The 27,059-nt window shown below is 52.7% G+C and overlaps 4 non-coding genes and 4 pseudogenes across 4 annotated transcripts; all 8 read right to left on the bottom strand.

Moving 5' to 3' along the window:
- Positions 1 to 4,913: 4,913 nt before the first annotated feature.
- Positions 4,914 to 5,018, bottom strand: LOC142313457 (U2 spliceosomal RNA; annotated as a pseudogene).
- Positions 5,019 to 6,406: 1,388 nt separating this feature from the next.
- LOC142313620 (U2 spliceosomal RNA) lies at positions 6,407 to 6,597 on the bottom strand. Its single transcript, XR_012754606.1, has one exon. It is a non-coding gene; the product is annotated as a U2 spliceosomal RNA (small nuclear RNA).
- Positions 6,598 to 7,983: 1,386 nt separating this feature from the next.
- On the bottom strand, positions 7,984 to 8,188 carry LOC142313632 (U2 spliceosomal RNA; annotated as a pseudogene).
- Positions 8,189 to 13,618: 5,430 nt separating this feature from the next.
- Positions 13,619 to 13,722, bottom strand: LOC142313459 (U2 spliceosomal RNA; annotated as a pseudogene).
- Positions 13,723 to 15,109: 1,387 nt separating this feature from the next.
- LOC142313619 (U2 spliceosomal RNA) lies at positions 15,110 to 15,300 on the bottom strand. Its single transcript, XR_012754605.1, has one exon. It is a non-coding gene; the product is annotated as a U2 spliceosomal RNA (small nuclear RNA).
- Positions 15,301 to 16,687: 1,387 nt separating this feature from the next.
- LOC142313618 (U2 spliceosomal RNA) lies at positions 16,688 to 16,878 on the bottom strand. Its single transcript, XR_012754604.1, has one exon. It is a non-coding gene; the product is annotated as a U2 spliceosomal RNA (small nuclear RNA).
- Positions 16,879 to 18,265: 1,387 nt separating this feature from the next.
- Positions 18,266 to 18,456, bottom strand: LOC142313617 (U2 spliceosomal RNA). The gene has a single exon (XR_012754603.1). It is a non-coding gene; the product is annotated as a U2 spliceosomal RNA (small nuclear RNA).
- A 1,387-nt stretch (positions 18,457 to 19,843) lies between these two features.
- Positions 19,844 to 20,047, bottom strand: LOC142313638 (U2 spliceosomal RNA; annotated as a pseudogene).
- Between the last annotated feature and the right edge of the window lie 7,012 nt (positions 20,048 to 27,059).

Here is a 27,059-nt window from a genome sequence, read left to right as displayed (position 1 = left end):
CTCTGGGGACGGAGTTCCTCAGGTCATCCTCCAGGGCAACCAACAGGCGCTGTGCGAAACGGCAGTCCCAAAAGGCGTGCAGCGATGTTTCCTCCACGAAGGGGCACCTTGGGCAGTACCGGGTTTTGCACAGGTTCCGGGCGTGCATGAATGACCGGACGGGCAGTCCGCCCTGTATCGCCATCCATGACAAGTCCTTGTGCCCGTTGGTCAATCCAGCCGATGACACGTTTGTCCAAACAGTCTCCAGTGTGTCGTGATGAAGTCCTGGAATGTTCTCCATTTCGTCCTTGGCTCTGATGAGTTTGTGGATAGTCTTTGGCTTCCACAAATCAGGCTTGAGTCCCTCCAGTTGGTGTTCCCTCACAAACCGAACCACGTCTCCGTAGAACCATGGCGCCGTCCAGTTGTAGGGGAAGGAGCTGTCCCACTTGTCCCAGCCTAACCGTCTCCAAAGGGGGAGCAGGAAGAAGCGAGACATGGACCCACCCGCGGAACCTCTCTTGACTCGCAGAGTTCGGCGAACGCAGTCACATACGAAGGAGGATCGCAGGAGGGTGGGGATATCGGGTACGCCCTTCCCACCCTTGCGAGGATCCTTGTACATGATGCTCCGCTTTACTCTGTCCATCTTGGATCCCCAGACAAAACGAAACACCGTCCTGGTAATGGCCCTGCACACGGTGGCAAGGGGGGGCCAGGCCTGGGCCGTGTACTGCAGCACGGGCAGTACCTCGTTACGCAGGACCAGTGCTTTGCCCTCACAGGTGAGGCGTCTGAGGCTCCACAGACCGATCCGTTGGGTGATCTTGGTCAAGCGTTCCTCCCAGGACTTGAGGGCTGCTCCTTCCTTCCCGAACCAGACTCCAAGAACCTTGATGAAATCCGGCTGGATGCTGAAAGGGAAGGGGGCGGAAGAGGCCGGCTGCCAGTCCCCGAAGAGCATGGCTTCCGACTTCCCGCAGTTGACTTTGGCTCCCGAAGCCCGTCCGAAGGTCTCACAGGCCTGGACGAGGGTGTCGACTGAGCGCCGGTCCGCGCAGAAGACGGTCACGTCGTCCATGTAGAGCGAGCACTTGACCTCGAAGCGTTCTGGTCCTGGTGCGGTGATCCCTCTGATCTCTCCATTCCGCCGGATAGCCTCTGCAAAGAGTTCTATAACACAAACAAAAAGAAGAGGTGACAGAGGACAGCCTTGTCTGACCCCTGAGAGGACCGGGAAGGGGTCAGTCTTCCAGCCGTTCACCAACACCGAGCTGTGAATATCAAAATACATTAGTTGGACATACAAGCAAAACATGTTACCCAAACCTAACCTGTGCAGAGCTTTGCCCAGGAACTCATGGGAAACACGGTCGAAGGCCTTTTCCTGATCCAACGAGATCAGGGCTGCGTGCACCCGGCGGGCTTTGATGTACTCGACCGTGTCCCGCATGAGAGCCAGGCTGTCTGCGATGCGACGTCCGGGGATGCCGCAGGTCTGATCCGGGTGGATGATCCGTCCGATAACAGTCTTCAATCTCGTTGCCATCGTCTTGGCCAGGATCTTGTAGTCGACGTTCAGAAGGGTGATGGGACGCCAATTCTTCAGGTCGCACCTCTCTCCTTTACGCTTGTACAGGATCGTGACCATTCCTTCCCTCAGAGATGGAGGCATTCTGCCCTCCACCACCATCTCCTCATACAGCCCTAACAGGTCCGGACAGATTAGGTCTCCCAGCACTACATAGAGCTCTGCTGGGAGGCCGTCACTGCCCGGTGTCCTGCCAGAACTAAAGGATTTGGCGGCCGAGAGCAGCTCGTCCACTGTCAGAGGAGCATCCATGGCCGCCGCGTCTGCAGGGTCAAGATGGTTAGTGATACCTGACAGGAACTTATCGGCGGCCTCGGGGTCAGTAGTCTTGCGGGCGTAGAGTTCGCTGTAGAAGTCGCTGACGACCTTCATCACGTTCTCTTTCCCGCGTCGCATGTTTCCACTCTCGTCTCGTAGTTCATTCATGGGCGTGTGACCGGCGTGGAGTTTCCTGAAAAAGAACGAGTTACATTTCTCACCCTTCTCCAGGTTCTCCACTTTGGAACGGAAGACAATTCGCTCGGACTCCTCCTCGAAGTGCCTTTTCAGGCTCCTCTTAGTCTCCTCCAGCTCCTCTCTCACGTCCCAGCCGCATCGAAGAAGGTCCTGCAGGGAACGCAGCTCACGCTGGAGTCTCCTGAAGTCCCTCCTCTTCAGACACGCCTGTTGTTGACTCTTTGCCTGAAAGAAGAAACGGAACTCGAGTTTAACGTATTCCCACCAGTCAGAAACAGACTGGAAGCCCGCCTTGTAGGCCCGCCACGTGGAGTAGGCAGCTCTAAGCTCCTCCAGAATCTCACCCTTTTCCAGCAGAGAGCAGTTCAGCTTCCAGGAGCCCGGGCCAATGGGGAAGCCATGGCCCAGCACACCTTGAAAGTGAATGGCTCTGTGGTCAGAGAAGAAGCAGGGGACCATCGAGTGCCCACTCCGCCCAACCGCCCGAGAGGTAAACACAAAGTCAATCCTGGAACGCAGCGAGCCATCGGATCGGCACCATGAATAGTTCACGGATCCGTGTCCGATGGAGCCAACAACGTCCACAAGAGAGGCTTCGGTCACCATCTCAATGAGCAGTTTGGATGTGACGTCCAACTTGGCAGCCGTTCCAGAACTGCGTCCATCCTCCTCAATCGGGCAGTTGAAATCCCCGGCCATCACTACCGTCCTGGCGGTAGCGAGCTGAGGGCGCAGGGCTTGGAGGAGCTCCAGTCGATCGCTCTTCACAGGAGAAGCATACACATTGATGAACCTGACAGGTTCTCCCGCCCAGGTGCCATCCACGAGCAGTAACCTGCCGCAGACGATTTCCTGAACAGAGTCCAATGTGAAGGCGCTTCCCCTGATCAGCACGGCGACCCCCGCGGACCTACAGTCGCCCCCGCCAGACCAGTAGGATGGGCCATGGGTCCACTCCCTGGCCAGATGGTTGAAGGACCTAGAGGAGGGAAGGGAGCATTCCTGCAGGAAAAATACATCACTAGACTGAGTGTTAAGGAACGCAAAAATTGTCTGACGTCGGAACTTGTCTCTGATGCTCCTAACATTAATGGAAAAGATGTTAATGTTAGCAGTCATTGGAGGAAAGAGAAAGTTAGAGCAGGCGGTGTGCCTTAGTTACCACTCCGGTCGGGCGGTTCTTCCTCTTTGGCACCTGCTGGTAAGGGTATCTCCAGCAGACCCTCTTCTGCTAGCTGATCAAGCAGGGATGGTGCCTCAGTGGCTTCCGACTCCTCCATTTCTTCTTCGGCCACAAGGGACTCCACCATCTGCTCCAACACGTCCGGTTCTGGGAGGAGGCCATCCTCCTCTTCCTGGGGTGGGTTAAGGTCCACAATGAACAGCTTGGAAGGTTCTGCGACAGGACTATCTTCCACCTTCCTTTTCCTTTGGCCTGTACCTGAGGAGACAAGAGCTGGAAAATCCTCCTCGGTGAAAAGTGCAAGAGTGCTGAGGCCCTCTGCTCTCATGGTCTGGGGAGGGAGAGTGGGCTTTGGGGGGGGGGTGAGGAGGCCAACTGAGGAGTAGGGAAATGAGGTGGAGGTAGTGGAATCCTCAGTAGGGTTGGCCGGGGGGGGAGGGGTTTGGACAGGGGTGACAGGGGGGGGGGACCAGGGAGGGGGCAACAGTTTTCTTACCCTTCTTTTCCCTGGACTCCGTGGCTGCTGGGGCATCGGCTGGAGCCACGGTCGCCGGGTTCTTGGCCGCCTTGTCCTTGGCCTCTGTGGCCTTGGTCGTAGCTGCCTTGGTCGACGAAGCTGTGACTACCCGATACTGGGTCGCCGCGGCAACCCTTGCCCAGGATTTCTCCCGCTGCGGGCAGTCCTTGTAAAGGTGGTCCGCCTGTCCACATAGGTTGCAAGTCTTCTTCTTTGGGCAGTCCTTGGAGCTGTGTCCTGTCACCCGGCAAACCCTGCAGGCGTCCTCCTTGCAGGTCTTCATCGAATGCCCTTTCCCGCCACATTTCCTGCAGTTGTGTGGCATGTCCGGGTAGTAGATGAGACCAAAGGAGTTTCCCAGAGAGAATGTCGGGGGCAGGTGCTGGAGACCATCCTCGGATGCTGGTTCCCTGTAGAGTCGAACGGTTACTGACCACTTACCCGTCCAGAATCCGTTGCCGTTAAGGATGTGGGATGGCTCCCTCACCACTGTGCAGAGACGTCCCAGGAACGTGGAGATGTCTCTTCCTGGGGTGTGCGGGTTCCGCATGGAGACCGTGATCCTCTTCTCATCCCTCTGTATAGGACAGGATCCTAAAAAAGAATGAAAAGGGGAGTCCGGCATCGCTGCGTTCATCGCCTCCCAGTATCTCCTGCAGGCATTCACCGTGGCAAAGGTTACCAGAAAAATGCCAGTCATGAAGGTCTGGACACTCAGGGTTTCCGCCCTGGAGAAGCCCTGATCCAGAATCATCTTCTTGCAGAACACGTCGCTGGACATGTCCGGCAACCTACCATCCACCGCCTTTAGCTTCAGGGCGACCGTCTGCCGCATCCAAGGCTCCAGGGTTGGAGCCTTTTCAGGCGGCGTCCGGGCTCCCTCCGGCTGGCTGGCGTCGGAGGTAGGGGCCTCTTGGGCCGAAGAAGCCTCTGGATGAGCCTTCCTGGAGGTCCCTGGGTCCTGAGCCTTCTTGGCTGCCTTCTCTGGCTTGCTTGCCATGGCTGGTTCCTGCTTGAGTTCCCGGAGCTGGATCTTGGATTCTTCTCCGGGTGTCTTCTCCCGCTGTGTTCCTCCTCGAAGTTCCTCTGGTCTCCCCAAGTCTTCTCCGAGCCTTCGTCTTCTTGCTTCTTTCTGCCAAGCTCTTCTTCCGTCCGATCTCCCTCTTCCGGTCTCGGCTGGGCTTTGGAGCTCGTCTCCCTGATCGTATCTCGTCAAGTGTAGCTAGCTCAGTTTGTTCTGATAAGAACAGATACTACACTTGATCTTAGCCAAAAGGCCGAGAAGCGATAACCAGAATTGGTTTGGGCCTCGAGTGGCACCCTGGCCTATGCCGGACACATCTTAGGGAGAGAGAGCGAGAGGGAGACAAACCCACGCCTACACAAGACATTTTGTCACCCAAGCCAACCCTTGAAAAGGCTGCTTTGCAGAGCCAAAACAAGAAGAATGGTGCGTTTTGCAGCCGCCGCCCACTGCAATGAATCTGAATAACTCCTCCTTTAGGGCGCAAGCAACTCCCCTCCCCCTTGCAGTCTTTCCAATTCACGATACAAAAAGACGGACAGGACAGGTTGCCTGACTTTCCGTCACTGCTACCCTTTGCCATCCTTACCCGTAGAAAGCCCTTTCATCATCCCCAAACCCTAATCTTTTCCCTTTCCTTCCCAGCCCCCAAACCCTGCCCTCTGTACCTTTCTCACCACCCGCTTCCCTTCTCCTGTCATCCCCCTACCACCCGGGAAAAAAAGAGATTGCCCCCTCCTTCCACTAGCCCACCCTCCCACCCAAAGAACAACTTCTTCTGCGCAGCTTGTTTTCTAGGCAGCAGCGCTATTGTGATGTCATCGGGGGGCATTGTGACAAGCCGCCAGTGTTCCGTCTCTTCATGTTGTGCACAGTTCAAACGGAAAATACATCAACAGGCAGACTACAGAAAAGCTTACTATCAAAGGTTAGAGGGGGGCTTTCTCAGAGGGCTTTTTACAGTTTTTCTATTCCCAATTAGCCGTTTAAGTGTACTTATTGAAAGTAGTAATTCTTTCATGGGCCGCCCTTTCTTAGTATTTGACGTTCCTTATATTGCGGTATGAGGCTTCGCAGTAGGTTGCAAACATTCATCACCCATGACTGTCCCCAATTGAGCTCAGAAGCTCAATGTCTATCATGACCTCTCTTTTAGAATGTCCAAGAGCAAGCAAACTATTCCTCCAGGAGAGGGCGCCAACAGACTACTAAAGAGATCATCATTACTCAAAGAAAACCCCAAAAACCAATGCATGATAGGAATAAACAGGTAACTTTCTTTGGAGTGGAAGCGGAGAGATCGCACCAGATGCCAATTCTAGATGTTATCACACCTGTGGGTCACTGCAGCAGCAGGTGAATCCACTTTGTCCAAAAGGGATCTATTCCATTCAATTGCAAATGATCTAGATAAGACAGAGAACTGCAGCACGGGGACATAGCCGAGTTGGTCAGGTTGAGTGGTGATGAGTTTGCTATTTGGATGAATAAAGAAAGTCAAAAGTGTGAAAGATAAAAAACAAAAGGAGGAAGTGTGAAAAGTGAATGGGCCAAATTGAGGTGCATATGAAGACGTATGCTTTCTTCCAATTCATTAAATCGGGCTAATATGAATCAGGTGAATTGAGTTCTGCTTTTGGAAACTGGGTTAAGAAGGGGTGCACCGTTCCTGGAGGTACTGCAATACCAGGTCAATGCGTGGAGTGGACAGAGCAAGCTCTTTTTCCATCTCCCTGTTCTAAAAATCCATTTAATATATGGTCCCCAGATAGGGGACGTATCAGATATTAAACTGATAAGAACAGATACTACACTTGATCTTAGCCAAAAGGCCGAGAAGCGATAACCAGAATTGGTTTGGGCCTCGAGTGGCACCCTGGCCTATGCCGGACACATCTTAGGGAGAGAGAGCGAGAGGAGACAAACCCACGCCTACACAAGACATTTTGTCACCCAAGCCAACCCTTGAAAAGGCTGCTTTGCAGAGCCAAAACAAGAAGAATGGTGCGTTTTGCAGCCGCCGCCCACTGCAATGAATCTGAATAACTCCTCCTTTAGGGCGCAAGCAACTCCCCTCCCCCTTGCAGTCTTTCCAATTCACGATACAAAAAGACGGACAGGACAGGTTGCCTGACTTTCCGTCACTGCTACCCTTTGCCATCCTTACCCGTAGAAAGCCCTTTCATCATCCCCAAACCCTAATCTTTTCCCTTTCCTTCCCAGCCCCCAAACCCTGCCCTCTGTACCTTTCTCACCACCCGCTTCCCTTCTCCTGTCATCCCCCTACCACCCGGGAAAAAAAGAGATTGCCCCCTCCTTCCACTAGCCCACCCTCCCACCCAAAGAACAACTTCTTCTGCGCAGCTTGTTTTCTAGGCAGCAGCGCTATTGTGATGTCATCGGGGGGCATTGTGACAAGCCGCCAGTGTTCCGTCTCTTCATGTTGTGCACAGTTCAAACGGAAAATACATCAACAGGCAGACTACAGAAAAGCTTACTATCAAAGGTTAGAGGGGGGCTTTCTCAGAGGGCTTTTTACAGTTTTTCTATTCCCAATTAGCCGTTTAAGTGTACTTATTGAAAGTAGTAATTCTTTCATGGGCCGCCCTTTCTTAGTATTTGACGTTCCTTATATTGCGGTATGAGGCTTCGCAGTAGGTTGCAAACATTCATCACCCATGACTGTCCCCAATTGAGCTCAGAAGCTCAATGTCTATCATGACCTCTCTTTTAGAATGTCCAAGAGCAAGCAAACTATTCCTCCAGGAGAGGGCGCCAACAGACTACTAAAGAGATCATCATTACTCAAAGAAAACCCCAAAAACCAATGCATGATAGGAATAAACAGGTAACTTTCTTTGGAGTGGAAGCGGAGAGATCGCACCAGATGCCAATTCTAGATGTTATCACACCTGTGGTCACTGCAGCAGCAGGTGAATCCACTTTGTCCAAAAGGGATCTATTCCATTCAATTGCAAATGATCTAGATAAGACAGAGAACTGCAGCACGGGGACATAGCCGAGTTGGTCAGGTTGAGTGGTGATGAGTTTGCTATTTGGATGAATAAAGAAAGTCAAAAGTGTGAAAGATAAAAAACAAAAGGAGGAAGTGTGAAAAGTGAATGGGCCAAATTGAGGTGCATATGAAGACGTATGCTTTCTTCCAATTCATTAAATCGGGCTAATATGAATCAGGTGAATTGAGTTCTGCTTTTGGAAACTGGGTTAAGAAGGGGTGCACCGTTCCTGGAGGTACTGCAATACCAGGTCAATGCGTGGAGTGGACAGAGCAAGCTCTTTTTCCATCTCCCTGTTCTAAAAATCCATTTAATATATGGTCCCCAGATAGGGGACGTATCAGATATTAAACTGATAAGAACAGATTTTTTGATTTAACAGCATCTTTATTATCATGCACTACTCACAAAAAGGTAACAAACCGTGTACAGTGCCGCAGCCCCGTACACACAGAAATATACAATCCTTCTTACATAGCCATAGAGTACGAAGCACTAAACTATACATCACGCTCCTATGCTTATCCATAACACTCAAGCTGAAAGAAAAAGTTAGACAATAAATAACGACGAACCGGCGATTGGGGGATCGGGGTAGGGGAAAAGGGGGATAGGGTGGGGAAGTCACAGGCCCGAAGCTTTATTGAAAGACGCACATAACGGGAAAAGGAGGGAGGGGGCATGGAAGAGGTCTAAACCTCCTCCTCGGCGCTGTCGTCCGGACTGTCCATGATGGAATAGTCTCTGAGCAGGCTGTGGATCAGCCTGCGGCAATCCTGGATAGACATCCTCTCCCTCTTCAAGATGAGCCGGTTCCTGGCGACCCAAATAGCGTCCTTAAAGCAGTTCATAAGGCGCCAAGCCTCCTGGATGGCTCCAACGGTGTGAGTCCCAGGGAAGAGTCCATAAAGTACGGAATGGTACGATAGGCTCCCTCTGGGGACGGAGTTCCTCAGGTCATCCTCCAGGGCAACCAACAGGCGCTGTGCGAAACGGCAGTCCCAAAAGGCGTGCAGCGATGTTTCCTCCACGAAGGGGCACCTTGGGCAGTACCGGGTTTTGCACAGGTTCCGGGCGTGCATGAATGACCGGACGGGCAGTCCGCCCTGTATCGCCATCCATGACAAGTCCTTGTGCCCGTTGGTCAATCCAGCCGATGACACGTTTGTCCAAACAGTCTCCAGTGTGTCGTGATGAAGTCCTGGAATGTTCTCCATTTCGTCCTTGGCTCTGATGAGTTTGTGGATAGTCTTTGGCTTCCACAAATCAGGCTTGAGTCCCTCCAGTTGGTGTTCCCTCACAAACCGAACCACGTCTCCGTAGAACCATGGCGCCGTCCAGTTGTAGGGGAAGGAGCTGTCCCACTTATCCCAGCCTAACCGTCTCCAAAGGGGGAGCAGGAAGAAGCGAGACATGGACCCACCCGCGGAACCTCTCTTGACTCGCAGAGTTCGGCGAACGCAGTCACATACGAAGGAGGATCGCAGGAGGGTGGGGATATCGGGTACGCCCTTCCCACCCTTGCGAGGATCCTTGTACATGATGCTCCGCTTTACTCTGTCCATCTTGGATCCCCAGACAAAACGAAACACCGTCCTGGTAATGGCCCTGCACACGGTGGCAAGGGGGGGCCAGGCCTGGGCCGTGTACTGCAGCACGGGCAGTACCTCGTTACGCAGGACCAGTGCTTTGCCCTCACAGGTGAGGCGTCTGAGGCTCCACAGACCGATCCGTTGGGTGATCTTGGTCAAGCGTTCCTCCCAGGACTTGAGGGCTGCTCCTTCCTTCCCGAACCAGACTCCAAGAACCTTGATGAAATCCGGCTGGATGCTGAAAGGGAAGGGGGCGGAAGAGGCCGGCTGCCAGTCCCCGAAGAGCATGGCTTCCGACTTCCCGCAGTTGACTTTGGCTCCCGAAGCCCGTCCGAAGGTCTCACAGGTCTGGACGAGGGTGTCGACTGAGCGCCGGTCCGCGCAGAAGACGGTCACGTCGTCCATGTAGAGCGAGCACTTGACCTCGAAGCGTTCTGGTCCTGGTGCGGTGATCCCTCTGATCTCTCCATTCCGCCGGATAGCCTCTGCAAAGAGTTCTATAACACAAACAAAAAGAAGAGGTGACAGAGGACAGCCTTGTCTGACCCCTGAGAGGACCGGGAAGGGGTCAGTCTTCCAGCCGTTTACCAACACCGAGCTGTGAATATCAAAATACATTAGTTGGACATACAAACAAAACATGTTACCCAAACCTAACCTGTGCAGAGCTTTGCCCAGGAACTCATGGGAAACACGGTCGAAGGCCTTTTCCTGATCCAACGAGATCAGGGCTGCGTGCACCCGGCGGGCTTTGATGTACTCGACCGTGTCCCGCATGAGAGCCAGGCTGTCTGCGATGCGACGTCCGGGGATGCCGCAGGTCTGATCCGGGTGGATGATCCGTCCGATAACCGTCTTCAGTCTCGTTGCCATCGTCTTGGCCAGGATCTTGTAGTCGACATTCAGAAGGGTGATGGGACGCCAATTCTTCAGGTCGCACCTCTCTCCTTTACGCTTGTACAGGATCGTGACCATTCCTTCCCTCAGAGATGGAGGCATTCTGCCCTCCACCACCATCTCCTCATACAGCCCTAACAGGTCCGGACAGATTAGGTCTCCCAGCGCTACATAGAGCTCTGCTGGGAGGCCGTCACTGCCCGGTGTCCTGCCAGAACTAAAGGATTTGGCGGCCGAGAGCAGCTCGTCCACCGTCAGAGGAACGTCCATGGCCGCCGCGTCTGCAGGGTCAAGATGGTTAGAGATACCTGACAGGAACTTATCGGCGGCCTCGGGGTCAGTAGTCTTGCGGGCGTAGAGTTCGCTGTAGAAGTCGCTGACGACCTTCATCACGTTCTCTTTCCCGCGTCGTATGCTTCCACTCTCGTCTCGTAGTTCATTCATGGGCGTGTGACCGGCGTGGAGTTTCCTGAAAAAGAACGAGTTACATTTCTCACCCTTCTCCAGGTTCTCCACTTTGGAACGGAAGACAATTCGCTCGGACTCCTCCTCGAAGTGCCTTTTCAGGCTCCTCTTAGTCTCCTCCAGCTCCTCTCTCACGTCCCAGCCGCATCGAAGAAGGTCCTGCAGGGAACGCAGCTCACGCTGGAGTCTCCTGAAGTCCCTCCTCTTCAGACACGCCTGTTGTTGACTCTTTGCCTGAAAGAAGAAACGGAACTCGAGTTTAACGTATTCCCACCAGTCAGAAACAGACTGGAAGCCCGCCTTGTAGGCCCGCCACGTGGAGTAGGCAGCTCTAAGCTCCTCCAGAATCTCACCCTTTTCCAGCAGAGAGCAGTTCAGCTTCCAGGAGCCCGGGCCAATGGGGAAGCCATGGCCCAGCACACCTTGAAAGTGAATGGCTCTGTGGTCAGAGAAGAAGCAGGGGACCATCGAGTGCCCACTCCGCCCAACCGCCCGAGAGGTAAACACAAAGTCAATCCTGGAACGCAGCGAGCCATCGGATCGGCACCATGAATAGTTCACGGATCCGTGTCCGATGGAGCCAACAACGTCCACAAGAGAGGCTTCGGTCACCATCTCAATGAGCAGTTTGGATGTGACGTCCAACTTGGCAGCCGTTCCAGAACTGCGTCCATCCTCCTCGATCGGGCAGTTGAAATCCCCGGCCATCACTACCGTCCTGGCGGTAGCGAGCTGAGGGCGCAGGGCTTGGAGGAGCTCCAGTCGATCGCTCTTCACAGGAGAAGCATACACATTGATGAACCTGACAGGTTCTCCCGCCCAGGTGCCATCCACGAGCAGTAACCTGCCGCAGACGATTTCCTGAACAGAGTCCAATGTGAAGGCGCTTCCCCTGATCAGCACGGCGACCCCCGCGGACCTACAGTCGCCCCCGCCAGACCAGTAGGATGGGCCATGGGTCCACTCCCTGGCCAGATGGTTGAAGGACCTAGAGGAGGGAAGGGAGCATTCCTGCAGGAAAAATACATCACTAGACTGAGTGTTAAGGAACGCAAAAATTGTCTGACGTCGGAACTTGTCTCTGATGCTCCTAACATTAATGGAAAAGATGTTAATGTTAGCAGTCATTGGAGGAAAGAGAAAGTTAGAGCAGGCGGTGTGCCTTAGTTACCACTCCGGTCGGGCGGTTCTTCCTCTTTGGCACCTGCTGGTAAGGGTATCTCCAGCAGACCCTCTTCTTCTAGCTGATCGAGCAGGGATGGTGCCTCAGTGGCTTCCGACTCCTCCATTTCTTCTTCGGCCACAAGGGACTCCACCATCTGCTCCAACACGTCCGGTTCTGGGAGGAGGCCATCCTCCTCTTCCTGGGGTGGATTGGGGTCCACAATGAACAGCTTGGAAGGTTCTGCGACAGGACTATCTTCCACCTTCCTTTTCCTTTGGCCTGTACCTGAGGAGACAAGAGCTGGAAAATCCTCCTCGGTGAAAAGTGCAAGAGTGCTGAGGCCCTCTGCTCTCATGGTCTGGGGAGGGAGAGTGGGCTTTGGGGGGGGGGTGAGGAGACCAACTGAGGAGTAGGGAAATGAGGTGGAGGTAGTGGAATCCTCAGTAGGGTTGGCCGGGGGGGGAGGGGTTTGGACAGGGGTGACAGGGGGGGGGGGCCAGGGAGGGGGCAACAGTTTTCTTACCCTTCTTTTCCCTGGACTCCGTGGCTGCTGGGGCATCGGCTGGAGCCACGGTCGCTGGGTTCTTGGCCGCCTTGTCCTTGGCCTCTGTGGCCTTGGTCGTAGCTGCCTTGGTCGACGAAGCTGTGACTACCCGATACTGGGTCGCCGCGGCAACCCTTGCCCAGGATTTCTCCCGCTGTGGGCAGTCCTTGTAAAGGTGGTCCGCCTGTCCACATAGGTTGCAAGTCTTCTTCTTTGGGCAGTCCTTGGAGCTGTGTCCTGTCACCCGGCAAACCCTGCAGGCGTCCTCCTTGCAGGTCTTCATCGAATGCCCTTTCCCGCCACATTTCCTGCAGTTGTGTGGCATGTCCGGGTAGTAGATGAGACCAAAGGAGTTTCCCAGAGAGAATGTCGGGGGCAGGTGCTGGAGACCATCCTCGGATGCTGGTTCCCTGTGGAGTCGAACGGTTACTGACCACTTACCCGTCCAGAATCCGTTGCCGTTAAGGATGTGGGATGGCTCCCTCACCACTGTGCAGAGACGTCCCAGGAACGTGGAGATGTCTCTTCCTGGGGTGTGCGGGTTCCGCATGGAGACCGTGATCCTCTTCTCATCCCTCTGTATAGGACAGGATCCTAAAAAAGAATGAAAAGGGGAGTCCGGCATCGCTGCGTTCATCGCCTCCCAGTATCTCCTGCAGGCATTCACCGTGGCAAAGGTTACCAGAAAAATGCCAGTCATGAAGGTCTGGACACTCAGGGTTTCCGCCCTGGAGAAGCCCTGATCCAGAATCATCTTCTTGCAGAACACGTCGCTGGACATGTCCGGCAACCTACCATCCACCGCCTTCAGCTTCAGGGCGACCGTCTGCCGCATCCAAGGCTCCAGGGTTGGAGCCTTTTCAGGCGGCGTCCGGGCTCCCTCCGGCTGGCTGGCGTCGGAGGTAGGGGCCTCTTGGGCCGAAGAAGCCTCTGGATGAGCCTTCCTGGAGGTCCCTGGGTCCTGAGCCTTCTTGGCTGCCTTCTCTGGCTTGCTTGCCATGGCTGGTTCCTGCTTGAGTTCCCGGAGCTGGATCTTGGATTCTTCTCCGGGTGTCTTCTCCCGCTGTGTTCCTCCTCGAAGTTCCTCTGGTCTCCCCAAGTCTTCTCCGAGCCTTCGTCTTCTTGCTTCTTTCTGCCAAGCTCTTCTTCCGTCCGATCTCCCTCTTTCGGTCTCAGCTGGGCTTCGGAGCTTGTCTCCCTGATCGTATCTCGTCAAGTGTAGCTAGCTCAGTTTGTTCTGATAAGAACAGATACTACACTTGATCTTAGCCAAAAGGCCGAGAAGCGATAACCAGAATTGGTTTGGGCCTCGAGTGGCACCCTGGCCTATGCCGGACACATCTTAGGGAGAGAGAGCGAGAGGGAGACAAACCCACGCCTACACAAGACATTTTGTCACCCAAGCCAACCCTTGAAAAGGCTGCTTTGCAGAGCCAAAACAAGAAGAATGGTGCGTTTTGCAGCCGCCGCCCACTGCAATGAATCTGAATAACTCCTCCTTTAGGGCGCAAGCAACTCCCCTCCCCCTTGCAGTCTTTCCAATTCACGATACAAAAAGACGGACAGGACAGGTTGCCTGACTTTCCGTCACTGCTACCCTTTGCCATCCTTACCCGTAGAAAGCCCTTTCATCATCCCCAAACCCTAATCTTTTCCCTTTCCTTCCCAGCCCCCAAACCCTGCCCTCTGTACCTTTCTCACCACCCGCTTCCCTTCTCCTGTCATCCCCCTACCACCCGGGAAAAAAAGAGATTGCCCCCTCCTTCCACTAGCCCACCCTCCCACCCAAAGAACAACTTCTTCTGCGCAGCTTGTTTTCTAGGCAGCAGCGCTATTGTGATGTCATCGGGGGGCATTGTGACAAGCCGCCAGTGTTCCGTCTCTTCATGTTGTGCACAGTTCAAACGGAAAATACATCAACAGGCAGACTACAGAAAAGCTTACTATCAAAGGTTAGAGGGGGGCTTTCTCAGAGGGCTTTTTACAGTTTTTCTATTCCCAATTAGCCGTTTAAGTGTACTTATTGAAAGTAGTAATTCTTTCATGGGCCGCCCTTTCTTAGTATTTGACGTTCCTTATATTGCGGTATGAGGCTTCGCAGTAGGTTGCAAACATTCATCACCCATGACTGTCCCCAATTGAGCTCAGAAGCTCAATGTCTATCATGACCTCTCTTTTAGAATGTCCAAGAGCAAGCAAACTATTCCTCCAGGAGAGGGCGCCAACAGACTACTAAAGAGATCATCATTACTCAAAGAAAACCCCAAAAACCAATGCATGATAGGAATAAACAGGTAACTTTCTTTGGAGTGGAAGCGGAGAGATCGCACCAGATGCCAATTCTAGATGTTATCACACCTGTGGTCACTGCAGCAGCAGGTGAATCCACTTTGTCCAAAAGGGATCTATTCCATTCAATTGCAAATGATCTAGATAAGACAGAGAACTGCAGCACGGGGACATAGCCGAGTTGGTCAGGTTGAGTGGTGATGAGTTTGCTATTTGGATGAATAAAGAAAGTCAAAAGTGTGAAAGATAAAAAACAAAAGGAGGAAGTGTGAAAAGTGAATGGGCCAAATTGAGGTGCATATGAAGACGTATGCTTTCTTCCAATTCATTAAATCGGGCTAATATGAATCAGGTGAATTGAGTTCTGCTTTTGGAAACTGGGTTAAGAAGGGGTGCACCGTTCCTGGAGGTACTGCAATACCAGGTCAATGCGTGGAGTGGACAGAGCAAGCTCTTTTTCCATCTCCCTGTTCTAAAAATCCATTTAATATATGGTCCCCAGATAGGGGACGTATCAGATATTAAACTGATAAGAACAGATACTACACTTGATCTTAGCCAAAAGGCCGAGAAGCGATAACCAGAATTGGTTTGGGCCTCGAGTGGCACCCTGGCCTATGCCGGACACATCTTAGGGAGAGAGAGCGAGAGGGAGACAAACCCACGCCTACACAAGACATTTTGTCACCCAAGCCAACCCTTGAAAAGGCTGCTTTGCAGAGCCAAAACAAGAAGAATGGTGCGTTTTGCAGCCGCCGCCCACTGCAATGAATCTGAATAACTCCTCCTTTAGGGCGCAAGCAACTCCCCTCCCCCTTGCAGTCTTTCCAATTCACGATACAAAAAGACGGACAGGACAGGTTGCCTGACTTTCCGTCACTGCTACCCTTTGCCATCCTTACCCGTAGAAAGCCCTTTCATCATCCCCAAACCCTAATCTTTTCCCTTTCCTTCCCAGCCCCCAAACCCTGCCCTCTGTACCTTTCTCACCACCCGCTTCCCTTCTCCTGTCATCCCCCTACCACCCGGGAAAAAAAGAGATTGCCCCCTCCTTCCACTAGCCCACCCTCCCACCCAAAGAACAACTTCTTCTGCGCAGCTTGTTTTCTAGGCAGCAGCGCTATTGTGATGTCATCGGGGGGCATTGTGACAAGCCGCCAGTGTTCCGTCTCTTCATGTTGTGCACAGTTCAAACGGAAAATACATCAACAGGCAGACTACAGAAAAGCTTACTATCAAAGGTTAGAGGGGGGCTTTCTCAGAGGGCTTTTTACAGTTTTTCTATTCCCAATTAGCCGTTTAAGTGTACTTATTGAAAGTAGTAATTCTTTCATGGGCCGCCCTTTCTTAGTATTTGACGTTCCTTATATTGCGGTATGAGGCTTCGCAGTAGGTTGCAAACATTCATCACCCATGACTGTCCCCAATTGAGCTCAGAAGCTCAATGTCTATCATGACCTCTCTTTTAGAATGTCCAAGAGCAAGCAAACTATTCCTCCAGGAGAGGGCGCCAACAGACTACTAAAGAGATCATCATTACTCAAAGAAAACCCCAAAAACCAATGCATGATAGGAATAAACAGGTAACTTTCTTTGGAGTGGAAGCGGAGAGATCGCACCAGATGCCAATTCTAGATGTTATCACACCTGTGGTCACTGCAGCAGCAGGTGAATCCACTTTGTCCAAAAGGGATCTATTCCATTCAATTGCAAATGATCTAGATAAGACAGAGAACTGCAGCACGGGGACATAGCCGAGTTGGTCAGGTTGAGTGGTGATGAGTTTGCTATTTGGATGAATAAAGAAAGTCAAAAGTGTGAAAGATAAAAAACAAAAGGAGGAAGTGTGAAAAGTGAATGGGCCAAATTGAGGTGCATATGAAGACGTATGCTTTCTTCCAATTCATTAAATCGGGCTAATATGAATCAGGTGAATTGAGTTCTGCTTTTGGAAACTGGGTTAAGAAGGGGTGCACCGTTCCTGGAGGTACTGCAATACCAGGTCAATGCGTGGAGTGGACAGAGCAAGCTCTTTTTCCATCTCCCTGTTCTAAAAATCCATTTAATATATGGTCCCCAGATAGGGGACGTATCAGATATTAAACTGATAAGAACAGATACTACACTTGATCTTAGCCAAAAGGCCGAGAAGCGATAACCAGAATTGGTTTGGGCCTCGAGTGGCACCCTGGCCTATGCCGGACACATCTTAGGGAGAGAGAGCGAGAGGGAGACAAACCCACGCCTACACAAGACATTTTGTCACCCAAGCCAACCCTTGAAAAGGCTGCTTTGCAGAGCCAAAACAAGAAGAATGGTGCGTTTTGCAGCCGCCGCCCACTGCAATGAATCTGAATAACTCCTCCTTTAGGGCGCAAGCAACTCCCCTCCCCCTTGCAGTCTTTCCAATTCACGATACAAAAAGACGGACAGGACAGGTTGCCTGACTTTCCGTCACTGCTACCCTTTGCCATCCTTACCCGTAGAAAGCCCTTTCATCATCCCCAAACCCTAATCTTTTCCCTTTCCTTCCCAGCCCCCAAACCCTGCCCTCTGTACCTTTCTCACCACCCGCTTCCCTTCTCCTGTCATCCCCCTACCACCCGGGAAAAAAAGAGATTGCCCCCTCCTTCCACTAGCCCACCCTCCCACCCAAAGAACAACTTCTTCTGCGCAGCTTGTTTTCTAGGCAGCAGCGCTATTGTGATGTCATCGGGGGGCATTGTGACAAGCCGCCAGTGTTCCGTCTCTTCATGTTGTGCACAGTTCAAACGGAAAATACATCAACAGGCAGACTACAGAAAAGCTTACTATCAAAGGTTAGAGGGGGGCTTTCTCAGAGGGCTTTTTACAGTTTTTCTATTCCCAATTAGCCGTTTAAGTGTACTTATTGAAAGTAGTAATTCTTTCATGGGCCGCCCTTTCTTAGTATTTGACGTTCCTTATATTGCGGTATGAGGCTTCGCAGTAGGTTGCAAACATTCATCACCCATGACTGTCCCCAATTGAGCTCAGAAGCTCAATGTCTATCATGACCTCTCTTTTAGAATGTCCAAGAGCAAGCAAACTATTCCTCCAGGAGAGGGCGCCAACAGACTACTAAAGAGATCATCATTACTCAAAGAAAACCCCAAAAACCAATGCATGATAGGAATAAACAGGTAACTTTCTTTGGAGTGGAAGCGGAGAGATCGCACCAGATGCCAATTCTAGATGTTATCACACCTGTGGTCACTGCAGCAGCAGGTGAATCCACTTTGTCCAAAAGGGATCTATTCCATTCAATTGCAAATGATCTAGATAAGACAGAGAACTGCAGCACGGGGACATAGCCGAGTTGGTCAGGTTGAGTGGTGATGAGTTTGCTATTTGGATGAATAAAGAAAGTCAAAAGTGTGAAAGATAAAAAACAAAAGGAGGAAGTGTGAAAAGTGAATGGGCCAAATTGAGGTGCATATGAAGACGTATGCTTTCTTCCAATTCATTAAATCGGGCTAATATGAATCAGGTGAATTGAGTTCTGCTTTTGGAAACTGGGTTAAGAAGGGGTGCACCGTTCCTGGAGGTACTGCAATACCAGGTCAATGCGTGGAGTGGACAGAGCAAGCTCTTTTTCCATCTCCCTGTTCTAAAAATCCATTTAATATATGGTCCCCAGATAGGGGACGTATCAGATATTAAACTGATAAGAACAGATACTACACTTGATCTTAGCCAAAAGGCCGAGAAGCGATAACCAGAATTGGTTTGGGCCTCGAGTGGCACCCTGGCCTATGCCGGACACATCTTAGGGAGAGAGAGCGAGAGGGAGACAAACCCACGCCTACACAAGACATTTTGTCACCCAAGCCAACCCTTGAAAAGGCTGCTTTGCAGAGCCAAAACAAGAAGAATGGTGCGTTTTGCAGCCGCCGCCCACTGCAATGAATCTGAATAACTCCTCCTTTAGGGCGCAAGCAACTCCCCTCCCCCTTGCAGTCTTTCCAATTCACGATACAAAAAGACGGACAGGACAGGTTGCCTGACTTTCCGTCACTGCTACCCTTTGCCATCCTTACCCGTAGAAAGCCCTTTCATCATCCCCAAACCCTAATCTTTTCCCTTTCCTTCCCAGCCCCCAAACCCTGCCCTCTGTACCTTTCTCACCACCCGCTTCCCTTCTCCTGTCATCCCCCTACCACCCGGGAAAAAAAGAGATTGCCCCCTCCTTCCACTAGCCCACCCTCCCACCCAAAGAACAACTTCTTCTGCGCAGCTTGTTTTCTAGGCAGCAGCGCTATTGTGATGTCATCGGGGGGCATTGTGACAAGCCGCCAGTGTTCCGTCTCTTCATGTTGTGCACAGTTCAAACGGAAAATACATCAACAGGCAGACTACAGAAAAGCTTACTATCAAAGGTTAGAGGGGGGCTTTCTCAGAGGGCTTTTTACAGTTTTTCTATTCCCAATTAGCCGTTTAAGTGTACTTATTGAAAGTAGTAATTCTTTCATGGGCCGCCCTTTCTTAGTATTTGACGTTCCTTATATTGCGGTATGAGGCTTCGCAGTAGGTTGCAAACATTCATCACCCATGACTGTCCCCAATTGAGCTCAGAAGCTCAATGTCTATCATGACCTCTCTTTTAGAATGTCCAAGAGCAAGCAAACTATTCCTCCAGGAGAGGGCGCCAACAGACTACTAAAGAGATCATCATTACTCAAAGAAAACCCCAAAAACCAATGCATGATAGGAATAAACAGGTAACTTTCTTTGGAGTGGAAGCGGAGAGATCGCACCAGATGCCAATTCTAGATGTTATCACACCTGTGGTCACTGCAGCAGCAGGTGAATCCACTTTGTCCAAAAGGGATCTATTCCATTCAATTGCAAATGATCTAGATAAGACAGAGAACTGCAGCACGGGGACATAGCCGAGTTGGTCAGGTTGAGTGGTGATGAGTTTGCTATTTGGATGAATAAAGAAAGTCAAAAGTGTGAAAGATAAAAAACAAAAGGAGGAAGTGTGAAAAGTGAATGGGCCAAATTGAGGTGCATATGAAGACGTATGCTTTCTTCCAATTCATTAAATCGGGCTAATATGAATCAGGTGAATTGAGTTCTGCTTTTGGAAACTGGGTTAAGAAGGGGTGCACCGTTCCTGGAGGTACTGCAATACCAGGTCAATGCGTGGAGTGGACAGAGCAAGCTCTTTTTCCATCTCCCTGTTCTAAAAATCCATTTAATATATGGTCCCCAGATAGGGGACGTATCAGATATTAAACTGATAAGAACAGATTTTTGATTTAACAGCATCTTTATTATCATGCACTACTCACAAAAAGGTAACAAACCGTGTACAGTGCCGCAGCCCCGTACACACAGAACTATACAATCCTTCTTACATAGCCATAGAGTACGACGCACTAAACTATACATCACACTCCTATGCTTATCCAGAACACTCAAGCTGAAAGAAAAAAGTTAGACAATAAATAACGACGAACCGGCGATTGGGGGATGGGGGTAGGGGAAAAGGGGGATAGGGTGGGGAAATCACAGGCCCGAAGCTTTATTGAAACACGCACATAACGGGAAAAGGAGGGAGGGGGCATGGAAGAGGTCTAAACCTCCTCCTCGGCGCTGTCGTCCGGACTGTCCATGATGGAATAGTCTCTGAGCAGGCTGTGGATCAGCCTGCGGCAATCCTGGATAGACATCCTCTCCCTCTTCAAGATGAGCCGGTTCCTGGCGACCCAAATAGCGTCCTTAAAGCAGTTCATAAGGCGCCAAGCCTCCTGGATGGCTCCAACGGTGTGAGTCCCAGGGAAGAGTCCATAAAGTACGGAATGGTACGATAGGCTCCCTCTGGGGACGGAGTTCCTCAGGTCATCCTCCAGGGCAACCAACAGGCGCTGTGCGAAACGGCAGTCCCAAAAGGCGTGCAGCGATGTTTCCTCCACGAAGGGGCACCTTGGGCAGTACCGGGTTTTGCACAGGTTCCGGGCGTGCATGAATGACCGGACGGGCAGTCCGCCCTGTATCGCCATCCATGACAAGTCCTTGTGCCCGTTGGTCAATCCAGCCGATGACACGTTTGTCCAAACAGTCTCCAGTGTGTCGTGATGAAGTCCTGGAATGTTCTCCATTTCGTCCTTGGCTCTGATGAGTTTGTGGATAGTCTTTGGCTTCCACAAATCAGGCTTGAGTCCCTCCAGTTGGTGTTCCCTCACAAACCGAACCACGTCTCCGTAGAACCATGGCGCCGTCCAGTTGTAGGGGAAGGAGCTGTCCCACTTGTCCCAGCCTAACCGTCTCCAAAGGGGGAGCAGGAAGAAGCGAGACATGGACCCACCCGCGGAACCTCTCTTGACTCGCAGAGTTCGGCGAACGCAGTCACATACGAAGGAGGATCGCAGGAGGGTGGGGATATCGGGTACGCCCTTCCCACCCTTGCGAGGATCCTTGTACATGATGCTCCGCTTTACTCTGTCCATCTTGGATCCCCAGACAAAACGAAACACCGTCCTGGTAATGGCCCTGCACACGGTGGCAAGGGGGGGCCAGGCCTGGGCCGTGTACTGCAGCACGGGCAGTACCTCGTTACGCAGGACCAGTGCTTTGCCCTCACAGGTGAGGCGTCTGAGGCTCCACAGACCGATCCGTTGGGTGATCTTGGTCAAGCGTTCCTCCCAGGACTTGAGGGCTGCTCCTTCCTTCCCGAACCAGACTCCAAGAACCTTGATGAAATCCGGCTGGATGCTGAAAGGGAAGGGGGCGGAAGAGGCCGGCTGCCAGTCCCCGAAGAGCATGGCTTCCGACTTCCCGCAGTTGACTTTGGCTCCCGAAGCCCGTCCGAAGGTCTCACAGGCCTGGACGAGGGTGTCGACTGAGCGCCGGTCCGCGCAGAAGACGGTCACGTCGTCCATGTAGAGCGAGCACTTGACCTCGAAGCGTTCTGGTCCTGGTGCGGTGATCCCTCTGATCTCTCCATTCCGCCGGATAGCCTCTGCAAAGAGTTCTATAACACAAACAAAAAGAAGAGGTGACAGAGGACAGCCTTGTCTGACCCCTGAGAGGACCGGGAAGGGGTCAGTCTTCCAGCCGTTCACCAACACCGAGCTGTGAATATCAAAATACATTAGTTGGACATACAAGCAAAACATGTTACCCAAACCTAACCTGTGCAGAGCTTTGCCCAGGAACTCATGGGAAACACGGTCGAAGGCCTTTTCCTGATCCAACGAGATCAGGGCTGCGTGCACCCGGCGGGCTTTGATGTACTCGACCGTGTCCCGCATGAGAGCCAGGCTGTCTGCGATGCGACGTCCGGGGATGCCGCAGGTCTGATCCGGGTGGATGATCCGTCCGATAACAGTCTTCAATCTCGTTGCCATCGTCTTGGCCAGGATCTTGTAGTCGACGTTCAGAAGGGTGATGGGACGCCAATTCTTCAGGTCGCACCTCTCTCCTTTACGCTTGTACAGGATCGTGACCATTCCTTCCCTCAGAGATGGAGGCATTCTGCCCTCCACCACCATCTCCTCATACAGCCCTAACAGGTCCGGACAGATTAGGTCTCCCAGCACTACATAGAGCTCTGCTGGGAGGCCGTCACTGCCCGGTGTCCTGCCAGAACTAAAGGATTTGGCGGCCGAGAGCAGCTCGTCCACTGTCAGAGGAGCATCCATGGCCGCCGCGTCTGCAGGGTCAAGATGGTTAGTGATACCTGACAGGAACTTATCGGCGGCCTCGGGGTCAGTAGTCTTGCGGGCGTAGAGTTCGCTGTAGAAGTCGCTGACGACCTTCATCACGTTCTCTTTCCCGCGTCGCATGTTTCCACTCTCGTCTCGTAGTTCATTCATGGGCGTGTGACCGGCGTGGAGTTTCCTGAAAAAGAACGAGTTACATTTCTCACCCTTCTCCAGGTTCTCCACTTTGGAACGGAAGACAATTCGCTCGGACTCCTCCTCGAAGTGCCTTTTCAGGCTCCTCTTAGTCTCCTCCAGCTCCTCTCTCACGTCCCAGCCGCATCGAAGAAGGTCCTGCAGGGAACGCAGCTCACGCTGGAGTCTCCTGAAGTCCCTCCTCTTCAGACACGCCTGTTGTTGACTCTTTGCCTGAAAGAAGAAACGGAACTCGAGTTTAACGTATTCCCACCAGTCAGAAACAGACTGGAAGCCCGCCTTGTAGGCCCGCCACGTGGAGTAGGCAGCTCTAAGCTCCTCCAGAATCTCACCCTTTTCCAGCAGAGAGCAGTTCAGCTTCCAGGAGCCCGGGCCAATGGGGAAGCCATGGCCCAGCACACCTTGAAAGTGAATGGCTCTGTGGTCAGAGAAGAAGCAGGGGACCATCGAGTGCCCACTCCGCCCAACCGCCCGAGAGGTAAACACAAAGTCAATCCTGGAACGCAGCGAGCCATCGGATCGGCACCATGAATAGTTCACGGATCCGTGTCCGATGGAGCCAACAACGTCCACAAGAGAGGCTTCGGTCACCATCTCAATGAGCAGTTTGGATGTGACGTCCAACTTGGCAGCCGTTCCAGAACTGCGTCCATCCTCCTCAATCGGGCAGTTGAAATCCCCGGCCATCACTACCGTCCTGGCGGTAGCGAGCTGAGGGCGCAGGGCTTGGAGGAGCTCCAGTCGATCGCTCTTCACAGGAGAAGCATACACATTGATGAACCTGACAGGTTCTCCCGCCCAGGTGCCATCCACGAGCAGTAACCTGCCGCAGACGATTTCCTGAACAGAGTCCAATGTGAAGGCGCTTCCCCTGATCAGCACGGCGACCCCCGCGGACCTACAGTCGCCCCCGCCAGACCAGTAGGATGGGCCATGGGTCCACTCCCTGGCCAGATGGTTGAAGGACCTAGAGGAGGGAAGGGAGCATTCCTGCAGGAAAAATACATCACTAGACTGAGTGTTAAGGAACGCAAAAATTGTCTGACGTCGGAACTTGTCTCTGATGCTCCTAACATTAATGGAAAAGATGTTAATGTTAGCAGTCATTGGAGGAAAGAGAAAGTTAGAGCAGGCGGTGTGCCTTAGTTACCACTCCGGTCGGGCGGTTCTTCCTCTTTGGCACCTGCTGGTAAGGGTATCTCCAGCAGACCCTCTTCTGCTAGCTGATCAAGCAGGGATGGTGCCTCAGTGGCTTCCGACTCCTCCATTTCTTCTTCGGCCACAAGGGACTCCACCATCTGCTCCAACACGTCCGGTTCTGGGAGGAGGCCATCCTCCTCTTCCTGGGGTGGGTTAAGGTCCACAATGAACAGCTTGGAAGGTTCTGCGACAGGACTATCTTCCACCTTCCTTTTCCTTTGGCCTGTACCTGAGGAGACAAGAGCTGGAAAATCCTCCTCGGTGAAAAGTGCAAGAGTGCTGAGGCCCTCTGCTCTCATGGTCTGGGGAGGGAGAGTGGGCTTTGGGGGGGGGGTGAGGAGGCCAACTGAGGAGTAGGGAAATGAGGTGGAGGTAGTGGAATCCTCAGTAGGGTTGGCCGGGGGGGGAGGGGTTTGGACAGGGGTGACAGGGGGGGGGACCAGGGAGGGGGCAACAGTTTTCTTACCCTTCTTTTCCCTGGACTCCGTGGCTGCTGGGGCATCGGCTGGAGCCACGGTCGCCGGGTTCTTGGCCGCCTTGTCCTTGGCCTCTGTGGCCTTGGTCGTAGCTGCCTTGGTCGACGAAGCTGTGACTACCCGATACTGGGTCGCCGCGGCAACCCTTGCCCAGGATTTCTCCCGCTGCGGGCAGTCCTTGTAAAGGTGGTCCGCCTGTCCACATAGGTTGCAAGTCTTCTTCTTTGGGCAGTCCTTGGAGCTGTGTCCTGTCACCCGGCAAACCCTGCAGGCGTCCTCCTTGCAGGTCTTCATCGAATGCCCTTTCCCGCCACATTTCCTGCAGTTGTGTGGCATGTCCGGGTAGTAGATGAGACCAAAGGAGTTTCCCAGAGAGAATGTCGGGGGCAGGTGCTGGAGACCATCCTCGGATGCTGGTTCCCTGTAGAGTCGAACGGTTACTGACCACTTACCCGTCCAGAATCCGTTGCCGTTAAGGATGTGGGATGGCTCCCTCACCACTGTGCAGAGACGTCCCAGGAACGTGGAGATGTCTCTTCCTGGGGTGTGCGGGTTCCGCATGGAGACCGTGATCCTCTTCTCATCCCTCTGTATAGGACAGGATCCTAAAAAAGAATGAAAAGGGGAGTCCGGCATCGCTGCGTTCATCGCCTCCCAGTATCTCCTGCAGGCATTCACCGTGGCAAAGGTTACCAGAAAAATGCCAGTCATGAAGGTCTGGACACTCAGGGTTTCCGCCCTGGAGAAGCCCTGATCCAGAATCATCTTCTTGCAGAACACGTCGCTGGACATGTCCGGCAACCTACCATCCACCGCCTTTAGCTTCAGGGCGACCGTCTGCCGCATCCAAGGCTCCAGGGTTGGAGCCTTTTCAGGCGGCGTCCGGGCTCCCTCCGGCTGGCTGGCGTCGGAGGTAGGGGCCTCTTGGGCCGAAGAAGCCTCTGGATGAGCCTTCCTGGAGGTCCCTGGGTCCTGAGCCTTCTTGGCTGCCTTCTCTGGCTTGCTTGCCATGGCTGGTTCCTGCTTGAGTTCCCGGAGCTGGATCTTGGATTCTTCTCCGGGTGTCTTCTCCCGCTGTGTTCCTCCTCGAAGTTCCTCTGGTCTCCCCAAGTCTTCTCCGAGCCTTCGTCTTCTTGCTTCTTTCTGCCAAGCTCTTCTTCCGTCCGATCTCCCTCTTCCGGTCTCGGCTGGGCTTTGGAGCTCGTCTCCCTGATCGTATCTCGTCAAGTGTAGCTAGCTCAGTTTGTTCTGATAAGAACAGATTTTTGATTTAATGAAGCTTTCCAAAGCACCACAAAAAATGCATGACCGAAGTCACACCAAAAACAGTGCAAAGGCTAGGATTCGTGTGGACCCCACCGTGAGGAGAGGGTCCCCAAAAATCAACCCCGTCCCTCCGAGCCAGAAGGCCACAGCAAGGGTCAGGGATCTTCGGTGCTCCCCCAAGCCGAAGCCTGGTTGAGCCTTGTTGTTGCTCCCAGCGTCCACCCAGGCATCTTACCCAAGTGGAGTAGAGAGCTACTAGTTGTTGGTTTCGCAGCCGAAACTGCCCGGACCGTCAACCGGTGTTGGTTTCTCAGCCCAAGGCTAACCGGACCTCCAACCGGGTGTTGGTTTCTCAGCCGAAGCTGACCCAGACCTCCAACCGGGTGTTGGTTTCTCAGCCGAAGCTGACCCGGACCTCCAACCGGGTGTTAGTTTCTCAGCCCAAAGCTGACCAGACCTCCGACCGGGATTATAAAAATTTCCCTTCCTAGCCAGAAGGCCAGGATAGGGTAATATGCTCAAAAAGTATGAAAAGGCAAGGTACGGTGTGCTACAGAGCCCAAGGCTTGCCGGGGTCCCAAGCCAGCAAGCTCAGACTCACTCCAGGGTCGTCAGTCCTGGGGCACGTTGTACCATAGCCCCCCACCCTTACTCCGTCTAATAGCCTCGATCCTGGTAGGGCCATGTTTTCCTCTTGATGAATATACTATCCACCCAGAGTACTAGCAAGCGCAACCTTCCAGTGTGCATTGTATCATTGTACTAAGGTGGCCTGGAGCTTAAACCACCTCTTCGAACAACACTACACTTGATCTTAGCCAAAAGGCCGAGAAGCGATAACCAGAATTGGTTTGGGCCTCGAGTGGCACCCTGGCCTATGCCGGACACATCTTAGGGAGAGAGAGCGAGAGGGAGACAAACCCACGCCTACACAAGACATTTTGTCACCCAAGCCAACCCTTGAAAAGGCTGCTTTGCAGAGCCAAAACAAGAAGAATGGTGCGTTTTGCAGCCGCCGCCCACTGCAATGAATCTGAATAACTCCTCCTTTAGGGCGCAAGCAACTCCCCTCCCCCTTGCAGTCTTTCCAATTCACGATACAAAAAGACGGACAGGACAGGTTGCCTGACTTTCCGTCACTGCTACCCTTTGCCATCCTTACCCGTAGAAAGCCCTTTCATCATCCCCAAACCCTAATCTTTTCCCTTTCCTTCCCAGCCCCCAAACCCTGCCCTCTGTACCTTTCTCACCACCCGCTTCCCTTCTCCTGTCATCCCCCTACCACCCGGGAAAAAAAGAGATTGCCCCCTCCTTCCACTAGCCCACCCTCCCACCCAAAGAACAACTTCTTCTGCGCAGCTTGTTTTCTAGGCAGCAGCGCTATTGTGATGTCATCGGGGGGCATTGTGACAAGCCGCCAGTGTTCCGTCTCTTCATGTTGTGCACAGTTCAAACGGAAAATACATCAACAGGCAGACTACAGAAAAGCTTACTATCAAAGGTTAGAGGGGG

The sequence above is a fragment of the Anomaloglossus baeobatrachus genome, chromosome 5 (genome assembly GCF_048569485.1).
Source record: "Anomaloglossus baeobatrachus isolate aAnoBae1 chromosome 5, aAnoBae1.hap1, whole genome shotgun sequence".
Taxonomy (NCBI): domain Eukaryota; kingdom Metazoa; phylum Chordata; class Amphibia; order Anura; family Aromobatidae; genus Anomaloglossus; species Anomaloglossus baeobatrachus.
The sequence above is the reverse complement of the archived record's forward strand: the minus strand, read 5'-3'. Positions and strand labels throughout refer to the sequence as shown.